Source organism: Thalassophryne amazonica, chromosome 4 (genome assembly GCF_902500255.1).
Source record: "Thalassophryne amazonica chromosome 4, fThaAma1.1, whole genome shotgun sequence".
Classification (NCBI taxonomy): Eukaryota; Metazoa; Chordata; class Actinopteri; order Batrachoidiformes; family Batrachoididae; genus Thalassophryne; species Thalassophryne amazonica.
In genome coordinates, this window is record NC_047106.1 from 74,012,331 (window position 1) to 74,029,404 (window position 17,074).

General features: G+C 47.7%; 1 long non-coding RNA gene across 1 annotated transcript; it reads left to right on the forward strand.

Annotated features, from left to right (window-relative positions):
• The first annotated feature begins 547 nt into the window (after positions 1 to 547).
• Positions 548 to 14,641, forward strand: LOC117509195. Its single transcript, XR_004560302.1, has 3 exons — positions 548 to 698; positions 3,882 to 3,886; positions 14,630 to 14,641. It is a non-coding gene; the product is annotated as an uncharacterized LOC117509195 (long non-coding RNA).
• The last annotated feature ends 2,433 nt before the right edge of the window (positions 14,642 to 17,074 follow it).

Here is a 17,074-nt window from a genome sequence, read left to right on the forward strand (position 1 = left end):
CTAACTTCATGCTGGGGCCCACTGTGAAATCAACCAAGCAGTCAGCATGCCTGTAGTCCTGGATTAAAACCTGCTCCAGAGTGCGGACTGTCACCTCAGACTGGGGTGACAGTTCATCTTTCACCAGGACAATGACCCTAAGCAAATAGCTAAGATATCAAAGGAGTGGCTTCAGGACAACTCTGTGAATGTGCTTGAGTGGCCCAGCCAGAGCCGAGACCTGAATCTGATGATTGAACACCTCTAAAAAGATGGTTAAAGTGCAGAATTGCAAATTTAAATGACAAGAAAAAGGATCTGATCAAGGTTAGTTCTGACTAACTTGCTTCAAGGAGTTATTACCTCGTGAGTCTTCTTTTTCTTTCAGCTGCTCCCGTTGGGGGGTCGCCACAGCAGATCAATTGTTTCCATCTCGCCCTGTCCTCTGTATCTTCCTCTGTCACACCAAACAGCTGCGTGTCCTCCCTCAGCACATCCATAAGCCACCTTTGGCCTCCCTCTTCTCCTCCTGCCTGGTGGCTCCATCCTCAGCATCCTTCTCCCTATATACCCTGGGTCCCTCCTCTGCACATGTCCACACCATCTCAATCTCGCCTCTCTGACTTTGTCTAAAACCGTCCCACCTGAGCTGTCCCTCTGATATGTTCATTCCTAGTCTTGTCCATTCTCGTCACTCCCTAAGAGAATCTCAACACCTTGTGAGTGATGGGAGTAAATTGCACATATTTAGAGGTTATATATCAAATGTCAAGTGTGCACTACATCATGTCTGTGCTGAGCAAAACACATGCATTTCTGAGTGGATGGGACTCCGAACTTCAGGGGAAGGAAGGAAGGAAGGAAGGAAGGAAGGAAGGAAGGAAGGAAGGAAGGAAGGAAGGAAGGAAGGAAGGAAGGAAGGAAGGAAGGAAGGAAGGAAGGAAGGAAGGAAGGAAGAAAGAAAGAAAGAAAGAGAGAAAGAAAGAAAGAATTGTGTGGTTGCACAGGTTTGCTATCATTTGGTTAATTGTTGAATTTTAACTTTAGATGTCCCTCAATGAAGTCCTTAAAATACGTCAAGTTCTCCAGATTTTCTGAATTTTCTGATTATATTATGGACTGTAGATGATGGAATCCCTAAATTCCTTGTAAATGAAGGTTGAGAAACATTGTTCTTAAACTACTGGACTATTTTTTCATGCAGTTGTTCACACAGTGGTGATCCTCGCCCCATCTTTGCTTGTGAACGGCTGAGGCTTTTGGGGATGCTCCTTTTATACCCAATCATGAGTGTCCTCAGTTCCCAAATGCTTATTGAGTGTTGTTAGAAGGAAAGGTGACGTAACACAGTGGTGAACATACCACTGTCCCAGCTTTTTTTAATAGTGTTGCAGCCATCCATTTCAAAATGAGCAAATATTTGCACAAAAACAATAGAGTTTGAACATTAAATATCTTGTCACTGTGGTGTATTCAACTGAATATAGGTTGAAGAGGATTTGCAAATCATTGTATTCTGTTTTTATTTACATTTTACACAATGTCCCAACTTCATTGGAATTGGGGTTGTACTTAAAATGCATGAAGAAATCAAACCTGATGTAAATCAACATTGATACACACCAAAAGCAAATTATATATTACTTTTGAAATGTAGTGTATGACTATTACGTGTATAAAATGTCAGCTACATAGGAGGGCGGTCACATTTCCTCCTTTCTCCTCTCTTTCTGTGTTTTTCCTCTGTCTTTCCATCTTTGCTCCAACCTTCAAAAGTCCCAACTTCACCAGACTGTGAATTCTTCAAGCTATATTTGGAATAACCATGGAATTGATCAGCTGGTGTCTCAACACTATTGACACCATTTTTTCAACAAGGAAATCAGGGCTGGGGGACCCTGTGTCCCCAGATGGAACCTACCCTGCGGGCTGTGTTCTCGACACCTAGGAGAAGTGGCACATTGCATGCTTAGCACCACTCTCCATGGAAGACATCAAAGATTTATTCTTATTTGCTTTTATGGCAGGAGGGCTGGTGCTGATTGGATTATGTGCTGTCCTGACCTACCGGAAAATAGGCAAGACGGCTACTACCAGAAGCACAACCCCACATCTGCCCATCATGATTAATGAAGTGGGCAAGGCGGTACAGTCTCAGACTGCATTAACTTTTGAACTCAAACGCAAGTTGGAAAACATCTTGCTGCAAATATCTGCCTTGCAAAGGAAGATGTTGGAGACCAGGGAATATTCATGAATTTAATTTCAACGGTCAGAAGAGCTGCAAATGGAATTTCTGTGTCTCTCTGCGTAACTCAAATCATGGCAGCCTTATCAGCTACCAAAGCTCAAAACACCCCGCTTGTTTTTCCTCCAAAAGGATTTCAATGGCCTTAGTGAAGCATTTGGCTCCCCTCTTGTCTTATCTGCCCTCCCTCACAGTCTGCTGTTGTCAAGGCAACTCCAGACTTTATGCACACATGGACAGAGATTGACGCACACTTCCCCCTCCCACCCCTACCACCCCCCATTGTGTTTCTGACCCTACCCCCTACATTGTGTCCACTATTTGACATTGTGGAGTTGACATGACAGCATAGACAGCCAAAAGACCAGCCACAATTCAATTCAATTTATTTCATTATGTAACATCAAGTAGGGAAAATAAGAGCGTCTTAAGTCTGGACTTGAAAGTCTCTACATAATCTGACTGTTTTATTGATGCAGGGAGATCATTCCATAAAGCAGGTGCACGATAAGAGAAAGCTCTGTGACCTGCACACTTTTTATTCACCCTAAAGACAAAAAGTAGTCCTGTACCCTGAGAATGCAGAGTTGGGCTGGTATATAGAGTTTAATCAGGTCAGATAAGTAGGGAGGTGCTAATCCATGAACAATGTTATAGGTTAGTAGCAGAACCTTAAAATCTGATCTCACAGGGACAGGAAGCCAGTGAAGAGACACCAAAATGGGTGTAATGTGGTCAAACTTTGTGCTTCTTGTGAAAAGTCTGGCAGGAGCATTTTGAACCAATTGGATGCCCCTAATGCTGGATTGCGGTAAACCAGAAAATAGAACATTGCAGTAGTCCAATCTAGAAGAAACAAATGCATGAATCAGGGTCTCAGCATCAGCCATAGACAGGATGGGATGGATCTTCACTATATTTCGCAGGTGGAAGAAAGCAGTCCTCATAATATCTGTAATGCGGAGGACAATGTAGGATCAAAAATTACCCAGAGATTCCTCATTTTGTCAGTGTGATGTACGACACATGAGCCTAGTCTAAGTGTTGGCTGGTCAAATTGATCCCAATGTCTCACTGGACCAAGAACCATAATTTCAGTCTTATCAGAGCTTAAAAGTAGGAAATTGCTGGACATCCAGCTTTTTACTGATGCAAGGCAATCTTCTAAGGATTTTATGAGGATGAGATTATATCAGCAGTTATCGGCATGTATAACTGAGTATCATCAGCATAGCAATGAAAGGTAATCCCAAAATGCCACAGTATGTGCCCAACGGGTGCTATATAAAGGGAGGAAAGCAGGGGGCCTAAGACGGACCAATGTGGAACCCCAAGTTTCATGTCACTAAGGTTAGAGGTAGTGTTATTATACAAATCACAGTGAGAACAACTGGTCAGGTGTGATGCCAACCATGCAAGAGCATTCCCAGTAATCATAAAAATGATTTTCCAGCCTATTGAGTAGAATATGATGATCCACGGTATCAAACGCAGCACTAAGATGTAACAGCACCAGAACCGTAGTGGTGTCCGAAACCATTGCAAGCAGAATATCATTCACTACTTTAGTGAGAGCTGTCTCTGTGGAGTGATATTTTCTAAAAGTAGACTGCAGTGGCTCAGAAAGATTATTCTGTGTAAGGTGGTCCACGAGCTGCTGTGAAACCACCTTTTCAAGAATTTTAGAACAAAAATAATACTAGATTTGATATCAGCCTATAGTTTTTAAATATACTAAGGTCAAGATTAGATTTCTTTTAATGAATGACTTAATCACTGCAGATTTGAATCATTTAGGAACAGTTCCACTCTTGGGCCACAGGTCTTAAACAGTTTTGGTGGTATAGGATCAAATAAGCAGGTTGTGCTTTTTGTAGACATTACGAGTTTTGTCAGCACGCCTAGTGAGATACAATGAAATTCTGTAAATCTAGGTAATACCTCAGTGATGGCGCCCACCTCAATAGTAGGGTGTAGTGGCGGGGTTAAGGCATGCTGGATTATGTTTAATCTAATGTTGTCAATTTTCTTCTCAAAGTAATCCATGAAATCTTGTGCTATAAAAGGAGAGCGATTTACAGGTGGTTGTCCATGTATGTGTTGCCACCGTGTCAAACAAGAAATTTGAGTTATCCTTGTTTTTGTTGATCAAGTCAGAGCAATAGGCCCACTTTATAGCCAGTATTGCATGCTTATAGTCTAAGATAGCATCACGCCACCGGAGGAGGAATATTTCTAATTTTGAACTATGCCATTTCTGTTCTAGACCTCTCGCCTTATGCTTGAGGTCGCAAGTAATCATTGAACCAAGGTGACTGTGTTTTGGGGGAGCGTTGTTTTAATGTAGGTGGCACAATCATGTCAAGTGTAGTTTTGAGTGCTGAGTTTAAATTATCCAAAAAACTGTCTACTGATATCAGGCAGTCTAGCTTCAAGTTCAGTCGTAGTTGAGGAGCTGATGTGTCACGGCAATGTTAAATAAGGTGGATGTTCCATTAAACACGGCAGCGAAACTGTAAACCTAATAAGCGAGTGATCAGTGACCACTGATGCAAGAGGCATGATGTCAGTATTTGTGATAGCAATACCACATGCAAGAACCAAATCCAGGGTATTTCCGGTAATGTGCGTTGAATCCTGAATGCATTGCTGGAATCCTAATACATCCATAATTTCCAGAAATTATTTGCAGAGGGGATCAGAAGGCTTATTTATTTGAATGTTGAAGTCACCCATAATCAGAATGTTATCTGCACTAGTTGACAAGTTAGAGATGAACTCACCAAATTCATCTAAGAATTCAGAGTATGGGCCACATGTAATTACACCTTAACAAGGTCATCATATACAATTCATGCCTGTTATAAATGCCTAAATGCCTAATATAGTAATATAGTTACAAAATGTATAATGCTCATTTCCATAAAGCTGTCCTCAGAGGTTGTGTTGGAAGTGTTTTATTATTATTATTATTATTATTATTATTATTATTATTATTATACATGCATTTGAATAATGTTACAAAGGGAAATTTCGTGTGTATTCAATATTCGCAAGTCTGATTCCAAAGTAGCAGATGTTTGAGATTCCATAGAGGATCTTTAAAATAATGCCTCACATTCACCCCAGTGTCAGGGTGCTGCCATACAAGGCACTCACTACACACCGGGAGCAATAGGGGATTAAAGACCTTGCTCAAGGACATTGCCCAAGTGATTTTCCAGTCAAGCTGGGATTTGAACTGAGGATCTTCTGGTTTCAAGCCCAACACCTTAACCACTAGACCTCCCACCTCCCCCAAAATATTCGACTAATACATACATCACATTTGATGTATTACTCTGCACCCTGACCGCATTACTACACAGATGTCAGTAATGGTGCTGTCAGTTGAGAGTGAGAGAAACTAGTGCAGCGACGTCAATGCTGAAATGGGTGAATTTAATCTATTAAATGAAAGTATTGATGTGGATTCTGATACAGAATTACTCAGTGCAGTTGACGAGATGGAGAAATCTTTGGGTCTGCTCACAGAATATTCAGTTTGGCATGTAGACACTGTTGCAATGGTAAGCTTTGATGAGCCGACCACACCCTTTGTCAACGATTCGGAAAGTGGCCAAGCGGAAGAGGCATCTCTTCCAGGTCGAATTACTTACAGAAAAATAAACCGTGCAAACGATGGAATTGGATTAGAATGGGAATAACCCCCTTGTGTCTGATGATTTGCAGACGTTAATGCTGCAAATATCCATTTTAAAACTGGAGCCGGTAAAACTCCTTTTTACTGGCTCCGCTAACGCGTTACCAGTAAAACTCAATTTGCGACCGTAAAATCCAGCATTACTGTCTGCAAATTCTCAGACAACTCAGGGTTATTCCCTAAATACAATGCATGTGCCTCGTGCCAGTGAGCTATGATTCATGGTCTAAAGGTGAAAAGTGAAAAGTAAAAACAAAGTGGAGCAGAGATTTGCAAAAGGGAACCTCCACACAGCCTGGCAGGGCCTCAAAAACATGGCTGCAGTGAGCTCTGTCTCTACGAGCCACAAGCCCATCCAGGTGGAAGGTCATACCCCAATCTCAATTCTCTTTTGTACCCCTTCCCCTTCCCCTTGTCCCTACCCCTACCCCAACACCTACCCCTTTAAAACAAGGGGTAAGGCAAAGGGGTATGCCTCTAGCCCTATGAATTGAGACACCCCTCCGCCTTAGGAGGAAAAAAACTGCCCGTGTCAAACTGCCGTCTTCACTGTTTGTTAACATGGCAACCGAAACATAACTTGTTGCAGTAGCCTGTTTGCTCTTTTTATTTTCTCGCCTTTCTGCGTAAATGCAAAGAAATAGAAGAAGTCGCAGATTTCTTCGAGGCATTGCAATCATGTCATGTTAATGAATTTAATTCATTCATAATTTATAATAATGATTAATAGTATTAATAATTAATTCATTAGTAATTAATTAATGCTAATAATATGAATAATAATCCATCAATAATTGCAATAATTAATATTGTTTGATTGAATTAATTTGATTATTAATTAATTAATTAATTAGTAATTAGAATAAATAAACACTTGAAATATATCAGTCTGTGTACAATGAATGTGTACATTATATTTGTACAAGTTTCACTTTTTGAATGGAATTACTGAAATAAATCCACTTTTTCATGATATTCTAATTATATGACCAGCACCTGTATGTATGTTATGGGCTGCATCTAGTTCTGTTAACCTTATATTTCTTTTTCTAATTCTCCCATTTTTTGCATCCAGCCCTAATTCCGTTAGAAATTTCTTTGACAAATAATAGCAGTTTATTAGGACATCAGGTTATGTGTTACACATATACATGTGTGTGTATATATTTTCCAACTTATTCCCATTGATGAAACTTCTCATTTTCTGCCTGAAAGCTTATTAGGAGACGAGTGTGCTCAGGGCTCCCTGTTTGTTTACAAAATACACACGTGTTACAGACTTTGAAATCCAACAGCAGGGATCGATATTGTCCAAAGATTTATGAACATACAAACTAATGTGCTTATCCTGTTGTGAAAGTGTAGGTACACGGACCCACAACAGGGGGCGCAATGAACGGACAATAGAGAAAGGTGAAATAACAAGTTTTACTGTTGTGAACAGGGCACAACCAATACAACAATTAATACTTTAGAGTTGTAAGTCGAAATCTGCTGGTGTTGTGTGGGCAGGCTCGAAGGTAGGAGACGTCCGTCCCAGTCGAACCGGAACCACCCAGATTTCCTCTGCCACCGAAAACCAGGAGTACTGGAACCGCCAAGTCCCGAATTCCCAGGTGGCCACTGCCTTCGCTCGTCGGATCCGGTACTGCTGGCGGGAAAGAGCACAAACACACAGGTATGGATGCGACAGCACCCAGTAGACGGAGAGGGGAGAAGCCGCCTCCACCTCTTGTAATAATGAAGCAGGAAGGTGAGTACTTATCCAAGCAAGGTGCTTTCTGTAATCAGCTGTCCTGAAATGGTTTAGCAAGGTTTATCAGAGTCCTCAATATATATACTAGCAAAGAAGGTTACCTTAATCTCAAGGCGATATCTCGGCACTGAGGTGGAGACGCTGTCCTGCTGATATACTCCGTCCTGAGTGCAGTCAGCTGTGTCTAGTAATGGGTGACAGCTGTCACCCTGACAGCCTTCGTCGGCGGCAGCGCCCTCTGGTGCCTGGAGCCCGCACTCCAGGCAGGGCGCCCTCTGGTGGTGGTGGGCCAGCAGTACCTCCTCTTCAGCGGCCCACACAACAGGACCCCCCCCTCAACGGGCGCCTCCTGGCGCACGGCCGGGCTTGTCCGGATGGCGTCGGTAGAAGTCGGCCAGGAGGGCCGGGTCCAGGATGAAGCCCTTCTTCACCCAGGAGCGCTCCTCGGGGCCGTACCCCTCCCAGTCCACCAGGTACTGAAAACCCCGGCCCATTCGACGGACATCGAGGAGCCGGCGCACGGTCCAAGCCGGTTCCCCGTCGATGATCCGGGCAGGAGGTGGTGCCGGACCCGGGGTGCAGAGGGGTGAGGTGTGATGGGGCTTTATCCGGGAGACGTGGAATACTGGGTGTATCCGCAGTGAGGCCGGAAGCTGAAGCCTCACTGCGGCGGGATTGATGACTTTGACAACCTTGAAGGGACCGATGTACCGTTCTTGGAGCTTGGGGGAGTCCACTTGAAGGGGAATGTCCTTGGTGGACAACCACACTGCCTGCCCAGGACGGTACGTGGGGGCCGGGGCCCGCCGCCGGTCTGCATGTTTCTTCGCCCTCGTCCGGGCCTTCAACAAAGCAGAGCGGGCAGCACGCCACACCCGACGGCACTTCCGTAGGTGGGCCTGGACCGAGGGCACACCGACCTCTCCCTCGACCACCGGAAACAAGGGGGGCTGATACCCCAAGCACACCTCAAACGGGGAGAGGCCGGTGGCTGATGACACTTGGCTGTTGTGGGCGTACTCGATCCAGGCCAGGTGGGTACTCCAGGCCGTCGGGTGCGCGGCTGTCACACAGCGTAGTGTCTGCTCCAGTTCTTGGTTGGCCCGCTCTGCTTGCCCGTTGGTCTGGGGGTGGTACCCGGACGAAAGGCTGACCGAGGCCCCCAGTTCCCGGCAGAAGCTCCTCCAGACATGTGAGGTGAACTGGGGACCGCGATCGGAGACGATGTCTGATGGTATGCCATGCAGACGGACGACGTGGTGGACCAGGAGGTCCGCTGTCTCCTGGGCCGTAGGGAGCTTCGGGAGGGCCACGAAGTGGGCCGCCTTGGAGAAACGGTCCACTATCGTGAAGACGACGGTGTTTCCCTGGGACGGCGGGAGACCCGTGACGAAGTCCAGGCCGATATGGGACCAGGGGCGATGAGGCACGGGCAGTGGCTGTAGCTGCCCTGAGGTCTTCTGATGATTGGCCTTGCCCCTGGCACAGGTGGTACAAGCCTGGACGTAGTCCCGGACGTCGGTCTCCAGGGATGCCCACCAGAAGCGTTGCCGGACGACTGCCACGGTCCTTCGCACCCCTGGGTGACAGGAGAGCTTAGAACCGTGACAGAAGTCTAGGACTGCGGCCCTGGCCTCTGGTGGGACGTATAGTTTGTTCTTTGGTCCGTCTCCGGGGTCCGGGACACGGGTCAGGGCCTCCCGGACGGTCTTCTCCACGTCCCAGGTGAGGGCGGCCACGATAGCGGACTCCGGGATGATGGGATCCGGGGGATCCGACGGTTCCGTTCTGACCTCCTCTTCGTGCACCCGGGACAATGCATCCGATCGCTGGTTCTTGGTCCCGGGGCGGTAGGTAATCCGGAAGTCAAAACGGCCAAAGAACAATGACCAGCGGGCTTGCCTGGGGTTCAGACGCTTAGCGGTCCTGATGTACTCCAGGTTCCGATGGTCAGTGAAAACCGTGAATGGCACGGCTGTTCCCTCCAACAGATGTCTCCACTCTTCGAGGGCCTCTTTCACAGCAAGGAGTTCCCGATTGCCGACGTCATAATTCCGTTCAGCGGGGGTCAACCTGCGAGAAAAATAGGCACACGGGTGAAGGACCTTATCGGTCCTCCCGCTCTGGGAGAGCACCGCTCCTATCCCTGAGTCCGAGGCATCCACTTCAACCACTAACTGGCGGCTAGGATCGGGCTGCACCAGAACTGGTGCAGACGAGAAGCGCCGTTTCAACTCCTTGAACGCGGCCTCGCACCGGTCCGACCAGGTGAAGGGAACTTTTGGAGAGGTCAGGGCTGTCAGGGGGCTAACTACCTGACTGTAGCCCTTGATGAACCTCCTGTAGAAATTAGCGAAGCCGAGGAACTGTTGCAGCTTCCTACGGCTAGTGGGTTGGGGCCAATCTCTCACCGCCGCAACCTTGGCCGGATCCGGGGCGACGGAGTTAGAGGAGATGATAAACCCCAGGAAGGACAAAGAAGTGCGGTGGAACTCACACTTCTCGCCCTTCACAAACAGACGGTTCTCCAACAACCGCTGCAGGACCTGACGGACATGCCGGACATGAGTCTCAGGATCCGGGGAAAAGATGAGTATATCGTCTAGATACACGAAGACGAACCGGTGCAGGAAGTCCCGCAAGACATCGTTTACCAACGCTTGGAAGGTCGCGGGAGCATTAGTGAGACCGAACGGCATGACCAGGTACTCAAAATGACCTAAGGGGGTGTTGAATGCCGTCTTCCACTCGTCTCCCTTCCGAATCCGAACCAAATGATACGCATTCCTAAGATCCAGCTTGGTGAACATCTTGGCTCCATGCAGGGGGGTGAACACCGAATCTAACAAGGGCAACGGGTATCGATTGCGAACCGTGATCTCGTTCAACCCCCTATAATCAATGCATGGACGAAGCCCGCCATCCTTTTTACCCACAAAAAAGAAACCTGCGCCCATCGGTGAGGTGGAATTCCGGATCAACCCGGCAGCCAAAGAGTCCCGGATGTAGGTCTCCATGGATTCGCGTTCCGGCCGTGAGAGGTTGTACAGCCTACTGGACGGAAACTCACTGCCTGGAACCAAATCAATGGCACAATCATACGGGCGGTGGGGAGGTAGCGTGAGGGCCAGATCCTTGCTGAACACGTCAGCGAGGTCATGGTACTCCGCTGGCACCGCCTTCAGATTGGGCGGGACTCGGACCTCCTCCTTAGCTTGGGAGCCAGGAGGAACCGAGGAACCGAGACACTCCCGATGGCAGGTTTCGCTCCACTGTACCACTACCCCGGACGGCCAATCAATCCGGGGATTGTGCTTCAGCATCCATGGAAACCCTAAAACCACACGGGAGGTGGCCTGAGTCACGAAGAACTCGATCACCTCCCGGTGGTTACCTGACACCACCAGAGTTACTGGAGGTGTCTTGTGCGTGATTGGTGGGAGTAGGGAGCCATCTAGTGCCCGAACCTGCACAGGCGAGGTAAGAGCCACCAGAGGGAGCCCTATCTCCCTGGCCCATCTGCTGTCAAGCAGATTCCCCTCAGAGCCCGTGTCCACCAGTGCTGGGGCTTTCAGGGTTGAATCCTCATATAGGATCGTGACTGGGAGTCGTGTAGCAATGTGGGTGTGTCCCACGTGCATGTTTTGGCCCACCCCTGGCCCAGTCTCTAGGGGCGGGCGTCGGTGTTTAACCGCTCGGGGCAATCGTTTGCCATATGCTCACTCGAGCCACAAACATAACAAGCTCCGTGGGCCCGCCTCCTTTGTGCTTCAGGTGCCCTAAATGTTGCCCTGCTCGTGTCCATAGCTTCGACAGCAGGGGGAGCCGTAAGCGCACGGAGCGCCGGAACAGAGGAGCGTGGGGACGGCGGAACTCGATCGGACCCGGAAGGGAGAGGGACGACCCGTGCCTGGCCACGCCCTTCGCCTCGCTCCCGGCGACGTTCCTCTAACCGGTTGTCAAGCCGTATGACCAGATCAATGAGCCCGTCTAAATCCCGCGGTTCGTCTTTAGCCACCAGGTGCTCTTTTAGGACCAGAGACAATCCATTTACAAAGGCAGCGCGGAGGGCAGTGCTATTCCAGCCGGATCTCGCTGCCGCGATGCGGAAGGCGACTGCATAGGCAGCTGCGCTCCGACGTCCCTGTCGTATGGACAGTAATGCGGTTGAAGCGGACTCTCCTCTGTTGGGATGATCGAACACCGTTCTGAGCTCCCGTACAAACCCGTCGTATGACTGAAGGAGCCGTGAGCTCTGTTCCCAGAGCGCTGTAGCCCAAGCGCGTGCCTCCCCGCGAAGCAGGTTGATTACATAAGCTACCCTGCTAGCATCAGCTGCGTACATCACGGGACGCTGAGCGAAGACGAGCGAACATTGCATAAGGAAGTCCGCGCACGTCTCCACACAGCCGTCGTACGGTTCTGGAGGGCTTATGTATGCTTCAGGGGACGGAGGAAGGGGCCGTTGAACAACCAGTGGAACGTCATTCTCACACGCAGGGTCCTCGGGAGGGAGAGCCGCAGCGGCGCCCGGAGGGCGCGCTTCCATTTGTGCGGCGAGAGCCTCCACCCTGCGGTTTAGGAGAACGTGCTGCTCGGTCATAAAATCGATCCGAGTGGTGAAAGCGGTGAGGATCCGCTGCAACTCACCGATTACCCCTCCCGAAGCCGCCGCTGCGCCCTGTTCTTCCATTGGCCGTTCAACAGCCGGTTGACGCCCCTCGGGATCCATGACGCTGGCCGAGATATCCTGTTGTGAAAGTGTAGGTACACGGACCCACAACAGGGGGCGCAATGAACGGACAATAGAGAAAGGTGAAATAACAAGTTTTACTGTTGTGAACAGGGCACAACCAATACAACAATTAATACTTTAGAGTTGTAAGTCGAAATCTGCTGGTGTTGTGTGGGCAGGCTCGAAGGTAGGAGACGTCCGTCCCAGTCGAACCGGAACCACCCAGATTTCCTCTGCCACCGAAAACCAGGAGTACTGGAACCGCCAAGTCCCGAATTCCCAGGTGGCCACTGCCTTCGCTCGTCGGATCCGGTACTGCTGGCGGGAAAGAGCACAAACACACAGGTATGGATGCGACAGCACCCAGTAGACGGAGAGGGGAGAAGCCGCCTCCACCTCTTGTAATAATGAAGCAGGAAGGTGAGTACTTATCCAAGCAAGGTGCTTTCTGTAATCAGCTGTCCTGAAATGGTTTAGCAAGGTTTATCAGAGTCCTCAATATATATACTAGCAAAGAAGGTTACCTTAATCTCAAGGCGATATCTCGGCACTGAGGTGGAGACGCTGTCCTGCTGATATACTCCGTCCTGAGTGCAGTCAGCTGTGTCTAGTAATGGGTGACAGCTGTCACCCTGACAGCCTTCGTCGGCGGCAGTGCCCTCTGGTGCCTGGAGCCCGCACTCCAGGCAGGGCGCCCTCTGGTGGTGGTGGGCCAGCAGTACCTCCTCTTCAGCGGCCCACACAACATATCCTTTATCATGATTTTCTCCATTTTGAGATATAAAAGTGTCTTATCGTAGCGTTCGTGTGTATGCGCATTATAACACCTCAGCACACGAGTGGTTACGATATTCTTCAGAACGACAATATACGTAACATGCATCCAGCAGCATACATGTTGCTGTCATAGGCAACTGCCTGTAAAGTTTTTTGGCAAGTTATAACTTTCTAAACAGCGTAATTTGTAATGAAAGCTGCTTTCATTTGTGCGGCTCTTTCGGTGCCATGTTTGTTTCTTTGGAGACAGCGATAAGCTCCTCCTACCCCTCCAAACGGAGTGTGCACCCAGATTCACTCCGTTTGGAGGGGTTTGAAGCCCTCCACCTACCCCTCCACCTCGCTCCAAAAAGAGAATTGAGACACCCCTCTGTCTTTCGTGCCCGCGCAAAACGGAGGGGAAGGGGAAGGGCCAAGGGGTAAAATTGAGATTCAGCCTATAGTTTCACTTCCCTGTCGAATGACCTCAACTCCTTCTTCACCAGATTTGAAAAGGATAACTGCACTCAGGTGGAATCTTTTGTCTCCAGTCTCAGAGCTGGTGATCCTGTCGTCATCATCAGCATATCAGAGGTGGTGAAAGCACTGACAAAGACCAAGAAAAACACTGCTCCAGGGCCGGACAACATCTGTGGGCGGACCCTATAGCACTGTACTGAGCAGCTGGGAGGTGTGTTCCAGCACCTGTTCCAGGGTTCCTGACCAGCAGCACAGTCCCCGTGATGTGGAAACACTCAACAGTGATTCCTATCCCGAAGCAGGGCACCACCAAGGTTCTAAATGATCTCAGACCTGTGGCTCTCACCTTTCTAGTCATGAACGCTTTGGAGAGGATCATCAAAGATCACATCACCAAGGAAACTAACTCAGTGATGGACACACTGCAATTTACATGTCAGACTGGCAGAGGTGTCAACAATGCAAAAATATTTATACTCAACACTATTCACAAGCATCTGGAGACCCCCTGCTCCTCTGCCAGACTTCTGTTTGCAGATTTCTCATCAGCATTCAATTCCATACAGCCTCATATCCTAGCTGAAAAGCTCATCTCACATTTCCATTTGAACTATAAACTCATCCGATGGATTTTAGACTTTCTCACCAACAGGACTCAGAGGGTGTTGGTGAATCACATCCTGCCCGACACCCTCTCCACTTCCACTGGTTCTCCGCAGGGTTGTGTCCTCTCCCCACTTCTCTACATTCTCTAAACTGATGACTGCAGATCCACCCAGTCAAATTGTCATTTTGTGAAATTTGATGATGACACAGTCCTTCTGTCTCTGCTCTCCAGTAACATTCAGCAGCATGCCTCAGCTCTGCAGGAGTTTGTCCTGTGGTGTGAAAACTCCTGTCTTGAGCTGAACATTAATAAGACCAAGGAGATGATTATAACTTTTTCATCCAAACAGAGACACCTGGCTGAAGCTGCCACCACCATCATTCATGAGGAGCCGGTGGAGATAGTGGAGGAATGTAAATACCTTGGGACACTCTTTGACAACTCATTGAGGTTCTCCCCTAACACGGATGAACTGCTCAAGAAATGTCCCCCAGACAGTACCTTCTTAGGAAGCTTAAATCATTCAATGTAAACAAGGTCATTCTCACTACATTTTATTATGCATTCATTGAAAATGTAATCACCTTCTCTTTCACTTGCTGGTTCCACTCCATCACCCTGCAAAACAGAAATCGTCTGCTGCATGTGGCCAAGGTTTGCTCTAAAATCATTGGGCAATCTGTTTGGTCTCTCACCTCTTTATGTGATCAACTGATAGTAAAAACTGCTTGCAAAATATTACGTCACTCCACCCATGTGCTTTCTTCAGAGTTTGAGTGGCTCTTTTCAGGACGCAGACTTCGTTGTCCAGGCTGTTGGACTCAGAGGAGAAAGACAACCTTTATCCCCAGGGCTGTCCAGCTCCTAAATGCTGAACTTTAACCCCCTTATGGCTTGAAACTGATGTTTGAAGCACATTTTAATAGCACTTTATTTAAAAGCACTTTATAATCCATCACATATAACCTTTTTAGCTGTTGAATGTGGTTGCATGGTCTGTGTATTGTTGATGGTTGTGTATTGTGTGTCTATGTTATTTGTTTATTTTTTAAAGTCTTCCAAGCTACTGTCATGCCTTTTTAAAATTGCCCCTCAGGGATAAATAAAGTGATTTGATTGATTGATTGAAACTCTATTTGTGGTATGGCTGACTTTTTTGAGTTGGGCATGCTACACACGAAATCTCAGTGCAAACTAGAGTATAATGGTGTTGGGGTTTAGTCACCAAATTAGTCATGGGCAGGTTGTGGGCATAGCATAAAATCAACCAGAGTAGCAACTGTCATTAGCTTTAAGAAACATATTTCCCAGGTGCTGGGTCATTATTACTAAGATGGCTCAGAAGAGAGGGGTTTTCTAGCACGGACACAGACCAATGTACACAAAGAACAACAAAAAAAGAACCATGGACAACACCAAAACTCTTGACAAAGTACCACGAAACAGTGGAAAACATGGCAAGTGTAGTGACTGTTTGGATTAAAGCTTGATAAATTTACTGCTATGTTTTAAAATGCATTCCCAGTAAAGCAGAATGACAGTGACCACAGCAGCATTCTTGTAGGCACAGCTGATTCAGCTGGCTTTTGAGTGGGACCACACGTGCAATTTCAATTTCAAATTATTTTCATTTATACAAGGTCTGTTAGAAAAGTATCCAACCTTTTTATTTTTTGCAAAAACCTGATGGATTTGAATCACGTGTGCTTGCATGAGCCAACCTTGAACCTTCGTGCGCATGCGTGATTTTTTTCACACCTGTCGGTTGCGTCATTTGCTTGTAAGCAGCCTTTGTGTGAGGATGGGTGGAGTCTCTCGTCATTTTTTCTTTGCAAGGAAATGGCGGAACGACTGGAGCAGCGTGACTGCATCAAATTTTGCCAGAAACTGGGCGACATCCAGGTGGAAACCATTCGGATTATTAAGACGGCTTTCGGTGATGACCCTCTGGGCATCACACAGATTAAGGACCGGTACAACCGGTTTAAAGACGTCTGCACAACAGTGGAGAGTGCGCCGCGCTCCGGTCGGCCAGCAACACGCTGAAATGACCGGATCATTCCAAAGTGAACGCTGTGGTGATGTGGGGCCGTCGTGTGACTATCCGAGAAGTTGTGGAAGAGGTGGACATCAGCACTTTTTCGGCACATTCCACTGTGACAGAAGATTTGGCCATGAAAAGAGTTGCAGTGAAATTCATGCCGCAGGCTTTGGCACGAAGCTGATGGCGCAGCAAAAGCACCACCGTGTTGAAGTCTCACAGGACATCAAATCAAATCAGTTTTATTTATATAGCGCCAAATCACAACAAACAGTTGTCCCAAGGCGCTTTATATTGTAAGGCAAAGCCATACAATAATTACGGAAAAGCTCCAACGGTCAAAACGACCCCCTGTGAGCAAGCACTTGGCGACAGTGGGAAGGAAAAACTCCCTTTTAACAGGAAGAAACCTCCAGCAGAACCAGGCTTAGGGAGGGGCAGTCTTCTGCTGGGACTGGTTGGGGCTTAGGGAGAGAACCAGGAAAAAGACATGCTGTGGAGGGGAGCAGAGATCAGTCACTAATGATTAAATGCAGAGTGGTGCATACAGAGCAAAAAGAGAAAGAAACACTCAGTGCATCATGGGAACCCCCCAGCAGTCTAAGTCTATAGCAGCATAACTAAGGGATGGTTCAGGGTCACCCGATCCAGCCCTAACTATAAGCTTTAGCAAAAAGGAAAGTTTTAAGCCTAAGTTTTAAGGACATGTTGTGACATGCTCACCTCGTCCACAATTTCTCGGATAGTCACACGACTGAAAAGCCACCGA